The sequence below is a fragment of the Haliaeetus albicilla genome, chromosome 15, assembly GCF_947461875.1.
Source record: "Haliaeetus albicilla chromosome 15, bHalAlb1.1, whole genome shotgun sequence".
In the NCBI taxonomy this organism is placed as follows: domain Eukaryota; kingdom Metazoa; phylum Chordata; class Aves; order Accipitriformes; family Accipitridae; genus Haliaeetus; species Haliaeetus albicilla.
This window is the reverse complement of record NC_091497.1, coordinates 31,857,704-31,877,287: the sequence shown is the minus strand read 5'-3', so window position 1 is coordinate 31,877,287 and position 19,584 is coordinate 31,857,704. Positions and strand designations below refer to the sequence as shown.

Here is a 19,584-nt window from a genome sequence, read left to right as displayed (position 1 = left end):
ACTTCAGAAGTGTTAGTAGTGTTTGTAGCCTTCAACACATCACCTAAAATTAAGCCTATAATGCTCTATGAGGCATTGTAGTTATAAATTCTAAGTAACAAGTATTAGCAACATGAAACGTTCCTGAGATTCAAGGTATTGCAAGTTATCTGGTAAAAAAGAACCTTCCACTCGCAGGAGAATCTTAAGAAGAAATGTGCTTTTAATTATGCTGTCCTTTTATGATAGTTTCTTAGCCAGCAAGTACAGAGCAGTAAAAATTTGCATTGAATACGTTCTGTTTATTATGTTTTATCTTTTTATTTTTGTCTTGTATCCTCTATCTTACTGGAAGAGGAGAGTGTAAACGTCAGCCTGGAGACATCTGTTGGCCAAGTACCTATGTGTGTGTGTTGGTCAGTTATTCTTTCCAAACAGAAAGACCGTCTTTCACAAAAAAAAGCACGTGGGATGAAAAGACTGAACCTGAGTCTCTAAATAATCAAAAAGGCAGTATTGTGTCAAATTGTAAAGGTATAGGAACACATCTCAGTCTCGTGTTGTTGAAAAGTCATGAAATTCCACCAAAAGGCAATCCTATTATTTCTATGATATAGTCTTGCTATTTAGAGTAAATCTCTTAGATGGAGATACCGTCACCATATTCAATATCCTCAGAGGAACCAGGAAGCAGAGTATCTTTCTGCATGCCCAAGCAGTTTCTCTGGAAGAAGATTGCTGATTTTTCTGTTTTAATTACTGTAGGATATTGGGTTCTGTCCTTGACAGCTTTATCTGTCACCTTTTAAAAGAAAATAAAAAGGAAATTTTCCTGTCTGCTACTCTAACTGCAAAAATTAAAGATGCCTTTTAAAAAATATATTATTGCTCTGGTTTTAATGACAAAACCTAGCTTTTTTCCAACTTCTCCTTGTATTATTTGGAGCACAATCAAGGAAAGTTTCTTTGAGTAGGGGAAAGCTTATAATTGAAGGACACATGAGATACCTAACCATATAAAGCTATTTTGTTTAGGTGTGTGCTCTAAAGGAGAGAATGAAGAAACCACCAAAATTGCCCCCAAATTAATTAAGTGAAATTGCATCAGACATAATGACTAGCCTACCTCCTTGCTTAACTATTGGATAATACTCTACCTGTTGTCTTGAGAGCAATGAAGAGCACTGCAAGTAAAATGATAGTGCCGCATCTGAGGCAAGCAGCACAACGGCTACCCGACTTGCAAATACCAGACACTGTTGCTGTTGTGCAAAAGGTATTGCAATGGATAATAACCAGTAAATGCATACATGAGAGGCTATGCATATAATTGTGTTTTAAGTCCAGTGACTTATAGTTCTGTTTTGTTGCATGTTAGCTCCATGCTACTGATAAAATTGCACAGGAGTCTTACCAGCTCTCAGGCTTTGTGAAGAAGAAAAACTCTCTTATGCATTATATTATTGTTGTTCAAGTAATGACAGTTAACTCCTAAGACATCTAGGTTTTCAGGAAAAAAGGAATATTCTAGAAATCCAGAAACCTGATCCAGGAACTTGGGTAGGTTCTTAGCTTCCACAGCAATCATAATGTGCCTAGGTTAAGTCAGAGGTTGTCACAAGAGCATTAAACTGCTGTCAGTGTTTGATCGATCTGATTTTGCAAATAGAGTAGAAGACTTGAGATTGGAGTGAGGCCTTTACAGAGAAGTTGGGGGTGGGGTTAGGAAGTCGGTGGTGAGGGAAACATTCAGGTAAGTATGATCGTTTCTTCTTAAAGAGATTATGGGGAGACGTTCACTGCATTGCAATAGATGCCATTTTTAATTCACTTCAGAGAAAGTGAACAGAGGAGAGATTGGAATTTTTTCCAAGAAATGAGCACTTAAATTTTATTATTTTTTTTTCTCCCCACCTACATCTACTTGTAACAAACTGAGAGAACTTTCTGGACAAAACATCTTATGATTGATCTCATCTATTGGTAGATGTCTTAAAAGTCTTGAAAGTTCATGGCTCAACACTTTGGTTTTTTGTTTTTGGGTTTTTGGTTTTTTGGTTTTTTTTTGGCATCAGAGCATGAAAAAACTGCATGTCTAGTACTCATCTCTTGTCATCCTCCCCTATTGCAGTGACTATGTGTATGTCTCTGTGTGGCAGAAAATGAGGGAATGCAGATCATTATTCAAGAAGTTACCAACTAGCACTTTTCCTTCCCCTCCAGTCTTTCTGCCTCCCTATCCTGGAAGTATGGAGTCCCTGCCTCAGCCTACGGCTTCATTCTTTTTCCAGCTGCCCACAAAAGTAAAGAACCAGTGTGAGAGTTTGAAGAAAGAACCCGCTCAGAGGACTGAGTCTCAAGCAAAAGCTCCAGGTTGCAGACTCAGAAAGAAACTTCCTTTGGGGAAGGATCTGCTTCCAGGATTTGCTCGTCTCTTTTTCCTTGGGCAAAGAGAGTTCTTGAAGCAAACAACAGGGTTGCAGGTAGGTAGGGCCCCTTTGAACTGCCATCCGCTCAGGTGTGAAGGATGGACTTTATGCTGTTTCTCTATGCTTTTTTTTTGTTGATGTTGTCTTCCACTTCTCCAGGCTGAGAGAGGGAAATAGTGTGAGCAGTTAAAGAAAAAATGTGGGGGAGAGAGAGAGGAGAAAAAAATGTCCTGGGCACTTGGAAAGAATGTTTTTTATGCCTCTGTGTAAGCTTCCTGTCCATGGGTCATATTTGTACTTCAGTTCTTTGAAGTACTAACGACATTCTTCGTCTGACCCTTTTTAGACAGGAAACTAAGTCAAGAGCAGAAACTGGTGGATGGGGCCAAGGTAAGGCCAGTGATTGTATATGGCCCATAGCCACACAATGTTCATCTCCTCCCTGTCTCTTTACACCAGTGCTAGGTTTGAATGAGCAATAAGGTGGAAACTGCCAAATGGGTTTGAAATCCGACTTGATTCCCAGCACTGAAAAAGTTCCCCAGTTCTAAACGTGTAAATACGTTCTTCCTTCAGAGGAGCCTGTGGCTGCTGGGTTTGTTAAGTCCTGTTTCTTTGTCCATGTGAAGGAAATAGACTGGAACACCCCGATTAAGGGGATGTGCTACTAACCCACACGATCGGCAATCCCTCAGGCGCAGAGAAGGGGAATCAGTAGAATCAGCTCAGGTAAATTCTGCCTTTCTCGCTTCACGCTGTGCAGAGCAACAGCTGCTTCCTTGCAAACATCGGTCAGACCTTTCTTTCTCCAGCTATGTCATTGCTGGCACAGGAAGTTTATTCTAAATTTCCTTTTGATTTTTAGCAAAAGGAATCACTTGAAAACTGGCAATGAAATTCTAAGGAGATTTTACCAGTTCCTCTTTCATGCTGAGTTGAAGTCATTTGGAACTATGTTACGTGCATTATTACTTTGGTGCATCTTGTGACTCTTCTCTCCCTCTTCATTCCCTCCAAATTGCTTCAGGACACCTTCTAACCTTTATACTGCATCACAAGCCTTCAGCAGAAGATCTTGAGAGCCATTTATGTTGCTGGAAGATGACTGGGTTTGGATCTTGGCCTTCCTTAAGCAGGATCTCCTGACAAAAATGGGATTGGGAAAGAAATGACTACTTTTTCCATCACACAGAGCCACCCTAGAAATGGAGGCCTAGGCAGAAAATTACTTCTAACGCATCATTCTTTAGGAAATTTGTTTGGCCTCCCATGGTCCTTTTGTTACAGTGTCATGAAGATGTCTTTTATAAAACCTAAACCTGGCATCTTCCTATCTGAAGATCAAGTCAATAAATCCAAGTTTAAGAGTTCACAGGTCTAATGTGATCGGATCTTGTGGTCCCCCGCATAGGAGATGCCATGTGAATCTGTGAAACAGGGTTCTGCTGTGGTTCAGACTGTTATATTTGTAAAGCCTTTTCTACTACAGTCCATTTAAATGATGGGAAATAATAAAGCTTCTTGTGAAAATGGTATTTAATTAGGCTTCTACCTCTCCAAGTTTACTTAAATAAATTCGAGCCAAAAATGTCACAATGGCAATATGGGAAGTACTGCATCTTTTGAGGTTTCCTATGGTTTCGTGTCGAGAAAAGGTAGGTTGGAAGTGTTGAGAGCTATGAAAGTGGAAAAACTTAGGTGTGTTTTTTTTTTTCTTTGAGAGTGGAAAGTTATTTGTTAGAAAGCAGAAAGCTTTTAATTGTTTTCCCCCTAAGGGATTCTATAGTCAAACTTAATTAAATGTCTTGCGAGATCTCAAATAAAAACCTTATGTTTGGCAGTAGTGAACAACACACACGCATGCCCGTGTGCTTTTGTTCTTTTCGCTATAGGAAATTAGTTTTGAAGAATAGGACTTACTTTTAACATTCAGATTAGGGAAGGGGAAAGCTTTGTTCTGAAGCTGAGTGTGAGAAGGGGTGGCAGGAGGGTGAACTGGACCCTCTGGCAGTAGGTAAAGAGCACTTTTATTTTCCTGTTTTCTGCTTCTGGCAGTTGGAGTAAACTAGTCAGATGCTTGTGCTTGGATCCAATTAATTTCTTAAATCAGTTACCACAAAACATTGTTTTTTAACTAATGCCTAGATCTTTCATTAAATTCACCAGCGTATTTAAATTGAACGGTCTTAACGTAGCCCTGAGGCTAGTGCTTCATGGCGGTTGTGACTTCTTACTATGCTGGAATGCATTGCAGTCTTAGTACATTCTAAAAATAATTGTTCAGATGGTGCTGTTTAAGTACATACTTATGTAGTGAGCCATTTTCACTGGACTTTCTGAAATTTGGCTCTCTGTTGGATGACTTTTTAATATCCTTTTTTTGCTGTGAATTTTAAACTTCTTTGCCTTGCTGCTTCTGTGGTTATCAAGTAAAATGCTAGATTTATAACCTGGTATTTTTAGAAAACTGATAGTCAGATGCATGTGTTAAACTATGCAACCTCAGTAACACTTGTGAACTTTGAAGTTTAAAGAGAAATCAGTTTAACTCTAATGTATCAAATTCAATACTTTTTTTTTTTAATATGTGGAAATAGGTATGTGATGACCTTAAAATTGAGAAGTTGTTATAGGTATGGACATGAATTGTGTGCTGAACAGGAGTAATCTAGAAGTTATAAGCTGAAGATCTGCGAGTCTTAGAAATAAATACTAACATCTGTGGCTGGAGATCTGTACCAGCAGTGCTTTGAGTTGAAAATACCTGTTTTTCTAACTTCTGGTCTATTTAAGGTTTGATATCTTTTGTGCCTTCCTTAATAGGTATACTTGCCTCAGCCACAGTTTTTGGTTATTTTGTTCTGTAGTATAACATAAATTTAAGACCATCACATACTTATGAACACAAAATACTTATAGTAAAATAACAGGGGCACTGAGAACTGCTGCTAATGTTATTGTCTCAGTTGCTAAAATGACTTTACTCCCCCCCAGTCCAATTAGGGGAAAAATAAACCCCAAACCAAAAAACCTGTTGCTATTCTACAGTCAGTATTTTGATACTTCTTGTCTATCAGTGTTGTGTTAGCATATTACTATCATGCTCTGAGTTTTGCAGCTGGAATCCTGGGTTCTTGATACACCTTTAGAGCAATAACTCCTGCCTTTGTGTTATTAAATAATAAAGATGTCTAAAACCATTTTCTTGTTTATATTGTACTTAAAATAATTGTATGAGTATCGAGTGACTCTTCTGACTCCAGAATTCCAGGAAACATGGAAAAACACTGTACGATTTTAGAGGTTTTTAATCCCCAGTACTAACAGAATTTTACAAAATAGATGTGTAGTGTTCCTATTTTTCCTCTTTCTATTCCCTTTAAGATTCCTTGAGCATCTGAGCTACCTAACTCACTTCATGTAATCCTTTACATCTTCTTGACCAGATGCCAGCTCCTCCTAATTGTTTCATAGCCAGTTGGTAAAATCCTGGCTGTTGACAGTTCCTTTTTTCCTATCCCAGAAGAGCTATCTTGTTTAACCTGAAAGATTAGCTTTCTTCTTTCCACCTTCTGTCCACCCTCTGTGCCTTATGTTGCAACTCTTTCTCTGTTATGGGATGCTTTGAGAGTGAAGAACTACTCTTTAAAGATGAGGAAATTTGGGGGGAAGTCTTGCTAATGTTGCTACTTCAACCAGAGCTAAACCTGTCACGTGTGAGAGATGCTTTGTCAGTTTAGAGTAGTTTAAAGAAGGGAGATGTATCAAAAAATGTGTTCCTTTTGTAAACCAGAAAATGATGTTAATTTTATAAAGGAGAAAACGAGCATAGGTTCTGGCGTGTTTATATTCCCTTGCTTTACAGTGAGGGAGATGGGTAACAACACATCAGCTGTTTCCTATGAACTTCTGAAAGCCAGACTGGTTCCATCAGCAGTGGTGTGCTGTAAGTTGGATTTCATTTCTCCAGTCCTGTTTGCAGGGCACTGGGATTTGAGCAGGTAGCAGTGATAAAAATCCTTTTTCAGCTCTTGTTTTTAGTTGAGGAAAGTGGGTTGATACCTTGGTTTGCCAGACCTCTGTTACTGATCCTTTAAAGAATGAATGTGATTTAGGGGTTAGTTTAGGAAAGTGTTTTTAATTGAAAACTGGAAAAAGGCATTCTCTGAAAGCAATGGTAACAAACAGTCGAACCATTCCAGTTTTGTTTCTTGCATGGACTTTATGAAGAATTGGTGGCTGCACAGCTCCTAAGCCAGGTCCCTAAGTTGATATCGGCAACATGAGGTGAGTTGGTGGGTTGTTTCAGGAATTGTTGTGTTGTGCTACTTAAGCCGGGTTGTCTAAATGACATGGAAGGCATGATGAATTAACTATTTAAAAAGTAGTTTTGAAGACCATATTAAATTTGTGCTTCTTTTACTGATGACAGTGATGCTTCCCTAATCGCTTGCTAATATTTTTTGAAGAATATAAAATTACTGTTCTGATAAACATTGTTTCATTTCTTTGATCCACTCACACATGGGTGGCTTTCCTTTTCTCTCCCTGGTAGAAACTGATGTTTCTTTCTTTTTCTATGTACCGATCAAGTGGAGGTCAGGAAAATGTGTGGGGTTTAGGCTTCTGTTACAGAACAGTAAGTGAAGAAATCTATCTTGCACAAATGGGTATCACTTGTATGGGGGCAAAATAGTTTTATCCTGATGGACGGTTGTGAGATATTGCACAAACAATTAGAGACATATGGCTTGGGGTGGTTTTCTTCTTAGTAACTGCTTCAACAATTTCAACCTTACCAGTATCTGACCCACTCTTGCCAAATTCAGGTAAAGATACCATCTCTAATTCTGAAGTAAATAGCATTTGAACAAATAACAAAACTTTTATGATTATAAATATAGTTCCTGCGATCGTAATTGAATTTTGAAGATTGAAGTGCGATTTAGATAGATTTCCCCCAAATTTAGCTTTGTGCTGAGTTGAACTGAGGCTTATTCACCAGGTGGAATTGCCTCATTTAGAGCCCACATTAAAATAGCAATAATATTAATGCAGAAAGATTACCAGCAAATGTAAACTGCTATTGAGGAAAGGTACTCTTTAGAAATTAATATCACTTTAAGTAATCTTTAGAATTATTGGCATGGCATATATGGAAATTTACTGTTTCTCTTTCTGGTTTTAGCTTTTCTGGTGAAAAATTTAAAGACTTGTCAATGCTTTAGAGAAGCTGTAGGTTAAATGGTAGATAAGTATATTTTTGTAGTTTTAATACTAGTAAAAATATGATGGAATTTTCTGTGGCTTATGCACTTTTTTCTATATGTTACCTTGATTAAAATTGGTTTAACTGGTTAGGTAGCATGAGCTTGTAAATGTTTTGCTTCTTGTTGGTAGGAAACCTTTGTTAAAAACAGGAGATAAAATACACTGTTCTGTACTCTGCATGGGGCTACAGGAAGAATCGAAAGACTGTTTGGACATGTGATTTTGCAGAAATTGCTGACAAATAACAGATTCTTACCAGTTTTTCCAAAGCTTGGTTCCCTATGGCTAGGAGAAGGCTTAAGGCATAAAATCAGGAAATCTCAGCTCCTTAAGGAAGAAGTTTAATTCTGTTCTCATTTGTTATGTTGTCCCACAGTTGTATATCCTGGCATTTACTGGCGAGAGACGATATTGTGGAAGGCAAGGAATTACTGTTTAATGGGGAGTGTAAGTGAAGTAACATGTGAATGTGAAACATGTATCTCTGAGAAACAGTGGAAATTACCTTGAACACATACACACCATGACTTGGGAAAGCATCCTTATCCGTTCCAGTGTTTCCAGGGAATTTTCACACACGGGCTGCTGGCTAATGTTTAGAACTCTTCAGAACAGTAAAATTTGGAATACCTTTTAAAATGTCCTCCTGATCTCTGGTAGTACTTTGCATTAGATGAGAAAGCATGAAAAATTAATTTGCAAAATCTTTGAGTAAGTGTATAAACAACGGAGAGATGAAATCAGATTGCAGCTTGTAAAAGTAAATGAAGAACAGCTGACTTCAGCACAGTTGCTGTGTACAGATGGGATGTTCCTGAGTGACTTCAGGACTACAGAGAAATTGAGGCTGAGACAGTTGCTGGAACAGTGCAGGGATTGGAATAACAAGCAGCCAGCTAATGTAGAAACTCTCCCTTAATAGGCAGTAGACTTGACAGAAAATCACTTGGCAGCAGCTAAGCTTTCCCCCCCCCCTACAAGCAATGACACCAGTAAAGTCTGGACTCCTATAGATTTGTAGCTTGTGTGGTTAGGTTCTCTGGTGTCTAATAAAGTATAAGCGCCAGTTTGAAGCTTTATTATGCCTTGGGCACTGGTTATGTTTATCACCCAATGGTGCCTAAAACAGTTGAATTAATGCTGCAGCTTTTTTAAAGAGGGAAGTAAGGACAAGTTAGAAGGGCTTCTGGACTTCTCCATTTATTTTTATGTTACTTTTTAAGAGCTTGTGTATCTTTGGAAGCTATAACCCTCTATTAGATCTGGTTGAGATTAGAAATAGGTTAAAAAATTGATAGGGATGTGAGAATAGGGACATTCACAGAAAGAACTTATATTAGTTCCTTTCCTAATAAATTAAGAGTAGTAGTAAAAATGAATATGCTGTAACAAACTTTTTAGCTTTTCATGCGTCAACCTCTTTTTACCTCTGTAGTATCCTAGAACACAACTAATATTTTTCATACATTGCTTGATTGATATCTGAACTTTTTAAAACATTATTTACAAACCATCTGAGGAAATTATTTTCCTTCAGTATTTTAGGGAACAATAATGCTTTATTCTATTACATACTGTGCTGAGGAGTGTTCCAAGAAGTGATTTCTGTATTGACATATTTATTCCCTTTTATACTTGTGTGCCTGATATCTTTTAAGTATCTGTTCCCTTGTATTAATGCTAAATTTTATTGACTTTTTTTGTTTAAGCTATTCTTCCCTATACTTGCATCTGCTTTGGAGACTTTTCCCATCTATCCCTGTTGAAAGGGTACACTAGTCAGGTCTCTGTAATAGTTCCTTTTTAACTAGCTCAGAACTGTTTTTTTTAATGAAGCAGTTTTGCAAATGAGAAAGATGGACAGCAATACTACATTTGTTCAGAGAGTAAATGCTTAAGAAAAATCAAGGAAACTTCTGTCCCCATATCAGTCCTCACATTCTCCAAAAATACATATTACTTGGAAGACCTGCATGTGTCTCCACCACTAGCAGTCAAACCAGTGCTTCCAGTGTGGCAGTACTTCAGCTGCAGGGCATTTTGCTTGTCTCTCCAGGTAATCTTAACACCCAAATTCCTGCTTGTAGTTGCACTTAAGTTCTTGTTTCAGATTAATTTTCTGCCTTCTTCAAAGGCTTTTTAAAATTGTAATCTTGGTGGCAATATAAAATGATACAAAGGCCTATGCTCCTTGCCCATTCCTTATGATTTTGCAAGTCAAACCTTTTTCTAAGGGCTTTAATGCCATGGATGCAATAAATCTAGGATCTTCACTTGCCTTTATGCTTAAGCAGAGAATGGTTTATATTGCCACATTTTGTCACCCTGAACTACCATCTGTTTTGTGTCCCTCTTGCAGTGCCTACTGTTTCAAAATCTGGCTTACTCTGCAATTCAGTGTACTTTATGACATAAAGTCTGCTTTTTGCCTTTACATAAATAAGGAGGTATATGTAAGTAGTTACGACTTGACTAGTGGTTTGTATTTGTTTCTTTGCACAGAGTGCGGAATTATAGATTGGAGATACTTGAGAACCAGATTGTGTAAGGCCTTGGTTCGGTGAATAGTCTGACCAGTTTGATTAGCATGTGATATTCACTTATTCTTGGGACATTCCTTGGAACATTTTTTTTTTGTGGACTGCACTGGAGTAAATCACTTAGTAACTGGCTTTCTGAAAGGCAGGTATTGTTGTTGCCTGAAGGAACTTTTTTCTGCTCTAGCTAAAAGCAAATACAATAAAACTGCCAGAGTCCCATATTCCCCCCCCCCCCCCCCCCCCCTTCTTTGCTCCTGTGTTTCCTTTTTAATTTCTGGCACAATGAAGAAGAGATTGTATTTACTTAGCAAACTCCCCCCACCCATCAGAGAATCCTTGCAGTTTAGATAAACCTGGAAAATTCATTGCTTTCAATATGATCCATAACCTAATGTATGAAATATATTAATCTTGATTAAAAAAAAAAAGCCTTGACCTGTATCAAAATACAGGAATTTACCTTTTAACCTAGAATTATAGTGTCTGTAATATGCTATGAATGCTGTTTCTATCTCCCACCTCAAATCTAATCTTCAGTTTAGTCTGTATACAATAATTCAGGATGTCATTTTTTTCCCCTTTTTCTCTCAATGCCAAGGAGACTTTGCCTATTAAATGAGCCATGGATTGTATTTCAGTACAAACACTAATTCATTTGGTTTATAAGGCAAGGGTTTTTATCTACACCCCAAAGGAGCTTGAATTTCCTCGCTTGCACCCAAAATTGAAAATTGTTCCCTCAAAATTCGACTTAAGCATAGGCTGTCATACAAGGTTTTTTTAAAGACAAAAATCCCACTGTTGGGAGTTTCCAGACCTATAGTATGAAGTACAATATAATGTATGATACAATGTTTCTTTTTCTTTTTAACATGACACAAAAATAATTATCTTCAAAGACTGGGGATTCTACTCTGATTTCCCACCCCCCCAGCTTGAGGTTTTTTAAAAAGGAGTAGTTTGTACTTGAATGGTGTGAGGCTTTGCTAGTGAAGACCTACTTTTAGTAAGCCCTCTGCCCTTGTTGCCTAGTTCCTGTCTTATTTAGCACACTGACCTTATTTTTTTGACTGGGTTTGTAGTATTGTCTTCATGTAAAGGTAGTGGAAAGATTTTTTTTTTTAATTTTATTTTTTTAGTTTATATGTTTATATGGTTTTTTTCTCTATGGTGCTGTTAGTGACGGCTTCAGCTGCGAGTTTGTGTTAGCCTTTTGCTAAATTAAAGCATTCTTACAGGTAAGGGAACTAAATATCTATTTTAGTGTTTTATATAACATTTTATGCTCTTGTATACAGAAGAAATCAAAGTAGTATCTTTCCAACCCATGAATATTATCTGTATGGGGGTGTGCATATATGTACACAAATATGTATATATGAGGTTGCAAAGGGATCTGTAGTTGAATAACACTATTTTGTGTATTTTTTACACTGAGGAGGAGTTTTGGAGATGGTATATTGTGTGACATTTATATTGAAGCATGAAAGGAAAGTGGTAAATTAAATTCTGATGTCTTAAACTTATTTAAAGAGCTGCTTCATAGCACTAGACGTTCATACTGACCTTTAAAATGAAAGCTAAACCCAAAATAAGCTCAAACTTAAAGCAACTACTGTGATTGCCTGCAGAAAGCAGACTAAGATAACGAGTTCTGCGAGGAGGCTATTCCTCTGGTTATAAGGAGGATACAGTTTTTACTTTTTAAAGTGAGGACATTTGGTGAGAGAGGATATTGTTTTCTACAGCTTCAAAACCATTAGTCTTGATATCTTTTTAAGTGCTTGGTAAGTTAAAAGCATGAATTTATATTCAGTCCAAGCTCTTACAGTCTGTAAGAGTATGTTGGAGTATCAGGTATATTTTTCTGTGCAAGTGAGATTATATGTCTATATCTGTCTATATCTATATAAATAGATATATAGATATGTCTGTATAATTCTATAGATGTTTATAGCGTGTTGGTGCAGAATATCACTTTTGTAAACAGCTTTAGGAACCCAGAGCTTCAGTTTCTTCCTTTTGACTTTAAAGTCCATCAAACCCAGCATTTAATCATTAAATAGGTAAGGGCTTTAAAATAACTTTTCCCCAGCCTTTCAAAACAGTATTATTGTACTACATTTATCTAGTTATCGATGATTCTGCACTAATGAGTAATTGAATGTTTTTGTCCCCACAAGGAGCGGTGATCAGTCACTGCAGTGGTGGTGCTCCTCTGTCACTAGATAGGGCTGTAGGAAGCTTTTTTTTTTTTTGCCATCTGTTACTCCTGTGTGCTGCTTTTTTGACTTGACCTGAATGCTCTTGCCCTGTAAGGGCAGTGAGGTTTAAATGCTGAGCACAGGCTGATTAACAAGGCATTAAGTCAGTTAATTCTTTCATTTTTAAATAAAGTATTAACATGGTTTTGTTGGTCACTGATTTGCATTTTAAGTAAAAGAAATGGCTTATGTAAGCAGTATGGATTTTTAAACCATGTGTGGTGTTTGGTGGTTTTACTTCTCAATCTTAAATTGTGAAGTTCAAAGTAGTAAGTTGCTGAATCTGCTTGCTCATGGTAGCTATTGCAGTGATGAACAACAGATGTGTTACTAACTTGTTTAAAGATGAAGGTTGTAAATGAATCTGAAGAGTGCAAGCCTGGTTTGGAACAAGTATTTGTAAATATGTGTTTTGTTTGTTTTTTTTTTTTTAGAAGGGATTTCCTTGTGTTACAAAACAACACTAGATTTACTTATCGAGAGGTGGCTTTGCCACTCCTATGGCTTAGTACCTGAGTGCTAGCTCAGTGAAACTTGGAATAAAGTGGGCTAGGGCTTGAGGAAGGTGGGAATCATGTCCTCTAGAAATGGTAATGAAATAACATGACCTGCAACTTAACTTTTCAGTACTTTCTAAACTTCAGATATGGTGGACCTGAGTATTTCTCAGTCACAACCATAGCAATATAGAAGATCAAGACCAAAGGTCCCACTGGAGGGAAAAAAATTATTCAAATCTTTAGCTTTAGAAGTGGACTTGAATGCTGAAGTGGCTCTCCTGCTTTTGTGATGTATTTACAAGAGCATCAGCTCAAGATTTCTATTTTGAGGAGATGCTTTTGAGTCCTGAGGCCATCTATTAAAAGATTTTTTCATAAAAAGATCTTTCATTCATCTAAGAACTCAAGAGGATTCATTAATACCACTTTCATTTCCCGTTTGTAGGGAAGCCATAAGAATTCTGTATGGCATTAGGAGAGGACCTGTTAACTGCAGTGCAGCCTCCCTGAGAGGTGGCTACTGAATTTTCATAGAGACATTGTGGTCCTTATGGATAGACAAGGTACTATATAACACTGTTACCAACTCATGGTATCTTACCTTTTAGGAGTCTTTGTCTCGATTTATGCTCTGTGAGCTGATGTGCCCTTGCAGGGCATGTTGGTATTTCTGGTAGAAATAATTGCTTGTTGTATTTGTCTTAGACATTATGGTGTACCTTCTGACTCTAAACACATGCTTATTTGATATCACTGTTGCTTGGAAAGATGACAGTGCATACACAGGGCAGTGCTTCTTCCCCAAATGCTGCGTTAAGCAGTCCTGCTAGTGCTGTTAAGAGGGTCTGTTCTAACATCTCACCTAGAGATCTGGGGGCTCTCCTCCTCTCTTCCTGGGGTATAACAACAGCTTTAGGGTTATACTAAACCTAATTGTTATAGCATGTCAGAATAGATGGTGTAGTTTGGGGCATGTGTAGAGAGAAGTGGGCTTCTAGGAGAGACTATTCCTGGGAACTCCTAATGACTGTGTAGGACTTGGTACAGTAAACACAAGTACTGCAGGTTTATCTTGGCACCCCCTCCAGCTGTGTATCTTTTGTTTGAAAGGCCATTATTTATGTTCCTGGAGGCCAGAATAAGATAGAGAAGTTTATTGCTTGCAGATGGTGCTTCACATGCAGAAATACGTGCTTTCTGCTTGTGCAGATACATGACTTAACATCTTACACAGCTTGGTTGCAAGGTTTTAATTGTGCTAACACAAATCTGAGGCTGGAGTTCTTGTTTTCTACCAATCCTTTTTCTAGAGTTTATTTTGATGTTATGTAGACCAAATAAAATTCTTCTTAGATTAGTTGTTACAATGAAGGAAGCACAATTTACTGAAGTAATTTACTGAAGTCTTGTTGACTGCCTTTTAAAATAGGACTCATAGTGTAAGTGAGAATAGGAAATGGTCTTTGCTGAGCCATAAAGACTTTGTTTTCCTTCTGTCATCCATATGCTTTGAACTAAGTACTGCACTTGTGATTTTACGTGGAAGTAGAATCTGCACAAAGAATAGTTAAAATAACATTGATGTAAATGTAACAGATACTTGGTGATGTTAAGTTAGTCATTTCCTCTGTAACCTGAGTGGGAAAACCGTAACAGTTTGACTAGGGATTTTTAAATTTGTGTTTCTCTGATCAACAACATTAAAATTGATTAAATTCTCTTAATTCTTTCTGTAATACTTCATTCTGAGAATTTTAGGCCACGTGTAACTGTTACATGTATCTAAAGATACCTTCTTGAAAGCCCCTTTTTTATGCCTTCATGTTGTTATGACTGTGATATCCAAGTTCTAGCATAATCGCATATGCCAGGACTTAGAGTTAAATTTAGTCCAACTTGTTATTTTGGTAATGGAATTAAACCAGTACAAATTTGACACTATTGCATTGTAATACTAAAATTATCCCAGCATACCAGTACGTGAGTAGTTCTCCATTGACACTGATGGTGTGTGCTTTGTTTCCCTTCTCTTTCTTCTATTGTTATATTGAAAAACAATGTGGTTTTATGATTTGATTTAAAAACCTATGACTGTTGATCTGACTAAGCATATGTAATGTATTTAAAAGTATCTGTCTGTCTTGTACCACTTCCTCCTGTATTCCCCAACTCTCCCTGGAAAAATTCAGAGATATAGTCTCCAGAATGCCTTACATTTTAACAGGAAGACAGAGTTGATGTGCAGTCCATTGTCCACAAAGACTTCAGGCCTGTATGATGCCAGGTACTGTCAATTGTATAAATATTAAATGTGTTTTGTTTCATAAAACTATTTAACCTGAGGAAGCAATTATTTAAATTAATTCTTCTACTGGGAACATGTTTTTACTAGTGCAGTGCATGTTAAGTAGACATTGTAGGGCTGGAGAGGTAGGGAGTTGTGTCCTTTCTCCTCAGCCTTACTCTGTCTACTTCTAATTCTTGCTGTTAGCCATATGCTTTAAAATTTTAAGAGCATTACCTTGGAAGTTTTTTTTCCTTTTAAAAAGCGTAGCAATATTCTTCTCTTTTGGCTACCCACTTCCACTTGGTGGGTATGACATCCTTTTTACCACTTCTTCCTCCCTCTACCCCAGCTGTCGTAATGTTGACTTTACAAGCAAACCAAAGCTTCCTCTCTCATGTTCAATACAGAAAAGATATAGTCTGTCCTAAAAACTTCCCAAACTATGCTAACAGGTCAGTGGTTGTGCAAAAGCAGCTTAAATCAGTTGTATATCCTCTTGTGTGTGATTCTTTGCACTTATGTCCGTGTTGAGCTGTAGGCTGCTAACAGTGATGCCACAGCATCCCTGATAATAGTAAAGGTGAGAAATCAATAATGATGAGGGAAGGACCAAACCAAAAAATAAAGCAATTTATGTTGGGAATGTCTGGTATAACCTAAGCATATGGCTGTGTGGGTGGCCATAGACTTTCTGAAGCTCCATGCCTAGAAAACCTGCCTAACTAATATTTGGGTTAATCTCTAGCTAGTAGAGCATTCAATTCCAGACACTTGGTAATCAGAATTTTTGTAGTCTCACCCACCACTCCAAATTCCTATCATTCATCTGTCTATTTTAAACGTGTCTCTTGTGGAGTAGTTCTAAAATTACCCACTGTTTTGACCTGACAGTAACAGGAATATGTGAGCTCCTCCTGCTGCTGTTCAGCCAGTGTATGGCTGCTTACACCATTCAACTGAGGTGATGCTTCTGCATGGAAGAATGGGGCATTTAAAATGATATGCTGACTCTTACTGTATATTTGACCTTTCCATGGCAGTGACTGACAGCGTTTCAGTTCATCATTGCAGTGCTGAGAGCACAACTTGTTTGTTACATCAGATTTTCAGAGCCACTCGCTGAAATTCAGCTGTTAAAATCTTGCTCCCTGTATAAACCCTGCAAGAAACTGCTTTGCTTACCCTTAGTGGGGTTGCCCAGCCACGCACCCTCACTCAGTGTGTCTGGCCAAGCTCATTACTCTCTTGGAATATGAATTTTTGTAGAATTGTTTGCACAAGGGAATGCACCATGTAACCCTGAAACTCGGGTTGGGGGCGTTAGAGTATAGTTCAGTAATAGTAGCTGTTTTGCCAGATTGTAAATTATTTCATTGGGATCAAATAACTTGGATACAGTGAGGTTTTAATTCAAATAAAAATAAACCTTTGCTTTTTAGAGAAAATGGGAAGGAAGAGGGATCTGATAGAGCTACTGCCCCGTGTATTGGTAGAGAAGGACACAATTAGGGTTACTGGAGAAAGTAATATGTGGGAGACAATGGAAGAGGGCAGCTTTTCAGTTACAACATTAGGAACACAGCCCTAGTTCCTTTCTCTCTGTTCCTCTTCCATTTTCTGACTAATTCTTTTTCTTCTGTGCATGAACAGATTTGCATTTTTGCAGCTGCTAAGGTACTTCACAAATTCCAGATGTCTTTAGTTTTGCTTCCTCTACCTTGCAGAGCTGCTGTATGATTAAAACTGCAGCTTTCCTGTCATCTCCCATACAACCCAAACCTCCCATATTTTTTAATCTCCTTACAGTTCCAATATTTTAAATGCTAGTGGTGAATGAGTTTTTTGTCATCTGATGATTTGAATAATTTATCAAAAGTTTAAATAACCCGTACAGTGTTAGTTAGGGGTGTAATTCTGTGAATTGTGAACTAAAAGAGTTCAAAATCATTTGTTTGCTGATAGACAGTGCTATGCAAATACTGTATGGTAGATAGTCCAGTTGCTTAGCAATAACATTAACAGTCATGAGTGTTTATAAAGCAAATATAATATGATATGGTCAACAAGGTATGTGGTGCTTTTTGTATTACTTAAGTGGCCTGATAACTGTTGGAAAACGTTTATTAGGATTACACATGAGCAAGCACCTGACACTTAAGAGCAACAACTTGAGTAAGTAAATCTGATAAATAATGTGCTTGTGTTTTTTAATCTAAAACCCCACAACTTAAAACAAGGGGTGAACATGATGATTTTCCAAACACATTAGCTTTGAACTTTGAAATGTTATTTTCGTGGCTTTGATAAATACTCTTGGAACGGCTTTGGATGTTCAGTCTGGAGATATTGAGGGTGATAGGCTGTGTGATTAAAAGGCTTGTCTCTGTGCGCACAGCGAAGCCCTGAGGCACAGCGGCAGGCGGGGGAACCCCAGTAACCTCGTCGGAGAAAGAAGCCCCCGACCTGGCTCCTGCCAGGGCTGTCACTGGGGATATCGGCCCCGGGGACCTGGGTGACACACATTTGATAAGTAAAATGGAGAGACTCTGCGGGGTCAGCTTGCAGATTGGGAAGGGGGGTAGAGTTGCTGTGGGACTTGTTATGGGACACAGGGAAGAACGTTTTGGGATTGTACACAACTCAGCATGGGATGCTTAGGGGAGGGAGCAAGGTTGGAGAAAGGAGGGGTCAGGGTGATTTTAGGGGAAAGAACAACCGTGAGGAAAACAGAGGGGCCAAGGGGTAAAGGGGGCTGGTTGTGTGTAAGCAGGTGGCTGGACCATATGTTTGTCTGGCCATGCTCTGTCCTCATCAGCGCAATCTGGCCTGTCTTCTCATTAAACTATATTTCTAATTGTTTCCTTGGGTAAGGGGCTGCCTACTGCGTGTGCCTGTGGGGGTCTCGGTGCTAGCAGCTAGAGTCAGTCCATGGGTGACAAGGGCCCACGTGGCTGGGTCAAGCGAGAGTGCATGTGTCAGTGTGTGATCGCGAGGGACTACGAAGCAGGACTAGCCAGGGAGTAGAAGAAGAGGCTTGGGAGTGGCTGTGAAGTCCAGACAAAACGGGTGTGCATCTGCAGGAGACAGCTGGAGGAGTTGGCTGCTGGAGGAACTGTGAGTCTAGCCCAACTGCTGGGGAAACCCCAGTTTGTGTGTGTGTGTCTGTACACGAAGTAACCAGAGGCAAGAGTCTCTGGGGACCTGCCGCTGCTGGGTAGATGGAGAGTCCAAGGCCACGTCCTGGAGGGATCCATAGCGAGTGTGTCTACATGTTTGCGAGGGGCTGTGAGTACCAGCAACTGGAGTGAGACCACAGGGGCTCGTGTGCCATGTGCTGGCAGCTGGGGGGACCGAGGGTCTGGGGTCAGCTGCTAGGGAGACTGAGAGCGAGCCCAAGGCCAGTTACAGGGGTATCCATATTCCCTCTATGTGTGCGCACACACGTACGTGTTCTCCTAATGGACTTTCACTGTGATCAGCGAGGAGCAGGAGGAGGCTGGTGGTGCTGCTTGTGTTTCCCAAAGTGCTGAGTTTGTGTTGCCCTCTGTGGCCAGCTGGGTACGTATGTGCTGTGCACGTGTTTTTGCGTGTGCACCTATAGGGAACGTGTGCTCAGCTTTGCTCCTGAGCTGGACCTTGGGGCAGGGAGCTGGGCCTGTGTCCCCTCTGTTGGGCTGCTGGATTCGGCAGCTACGAATAAAGGGATGTGGGTCTGAGAAGAGATGCTGAGGCTCTTTGAAAAATCTCTCCTTATTAAAGCTCAAACTGAACATCTGAGAGCATTTACTTCAGGAGATACTGGCTTCAGTTTTCAAATGTACTGTGCTGATGAAAAGCATAAGAAATTTAGCAGTATAATGGAATAACAGAAAATTATTTTAATGTAAAGATTTACAGATGCTGTGGCTTACAGAAAGTCGGAAGCCTGAGATGACACCATTTATAACTAACTTTGAACATATATAGTTTGGAAGATAAAGTTTGGTTTAAAATACAACTTTAAGTGGGCATACAGTGTTTGACAGCATTGTTCCCTTGCTTGACCTCTACGATGTGGATTTTCAGAATGTTAATGAAATCTTTTTGGTAGCATATTGTCATTTATTTATTATTGTTACGCTTTGGTTTTGGACTATTCTAGGCAAAATTCAGGGTCCTAAATCTGACCTTGAAGCCTTCTCCCCACATGCATCCCCTGAAGAAAAATTCAGACAAGCAGCATGTAATTAAGTGTCTCCAGTTCCTGATATAGTCCTCTATTTTGGTTTAGTGGAGGTTGCAAATCATATTAAACCTGTAATAAGTTTCTCTGCA

The 19,584-nt window shown here is 38.8% G+C and overlaps 1 protein-coding gene across 9 annotated transcripts in view; it reads left to right on the top strand.

The window, feature by feature from the left end:
• Positions 1 to 19,584, top strand: part of TSC22D1 (TSC22 domain family member 1) — a 95,126-nt gene that overhangs the window by 37,084 nt on the left and 38,458 nt on the right. For 3 of the 9 annotated variants that reach the window (XR_011327912.1, XR_011327914.1, XR_011327915.1), the window contains 2 exons: positions 2,203 to 2,462; positions 3,436 to 4,261. The exons of 3 other annotated variants lie outside the window; for them this stretch is intronic. The gene's annotated coding sequence lies outside the window, so the exon portion shown is untranslated. Of the gene's footprint in view, positions 1 to 2,202; positions 2,463 to 3,435; positions 4,262 to 19,584 lie in introns of those variants that run through there. 3 more of the 9 variants (XR_011327917.1, XR_011327916.1, XR_011327913.1) reach the window with 2 other exon arrangements.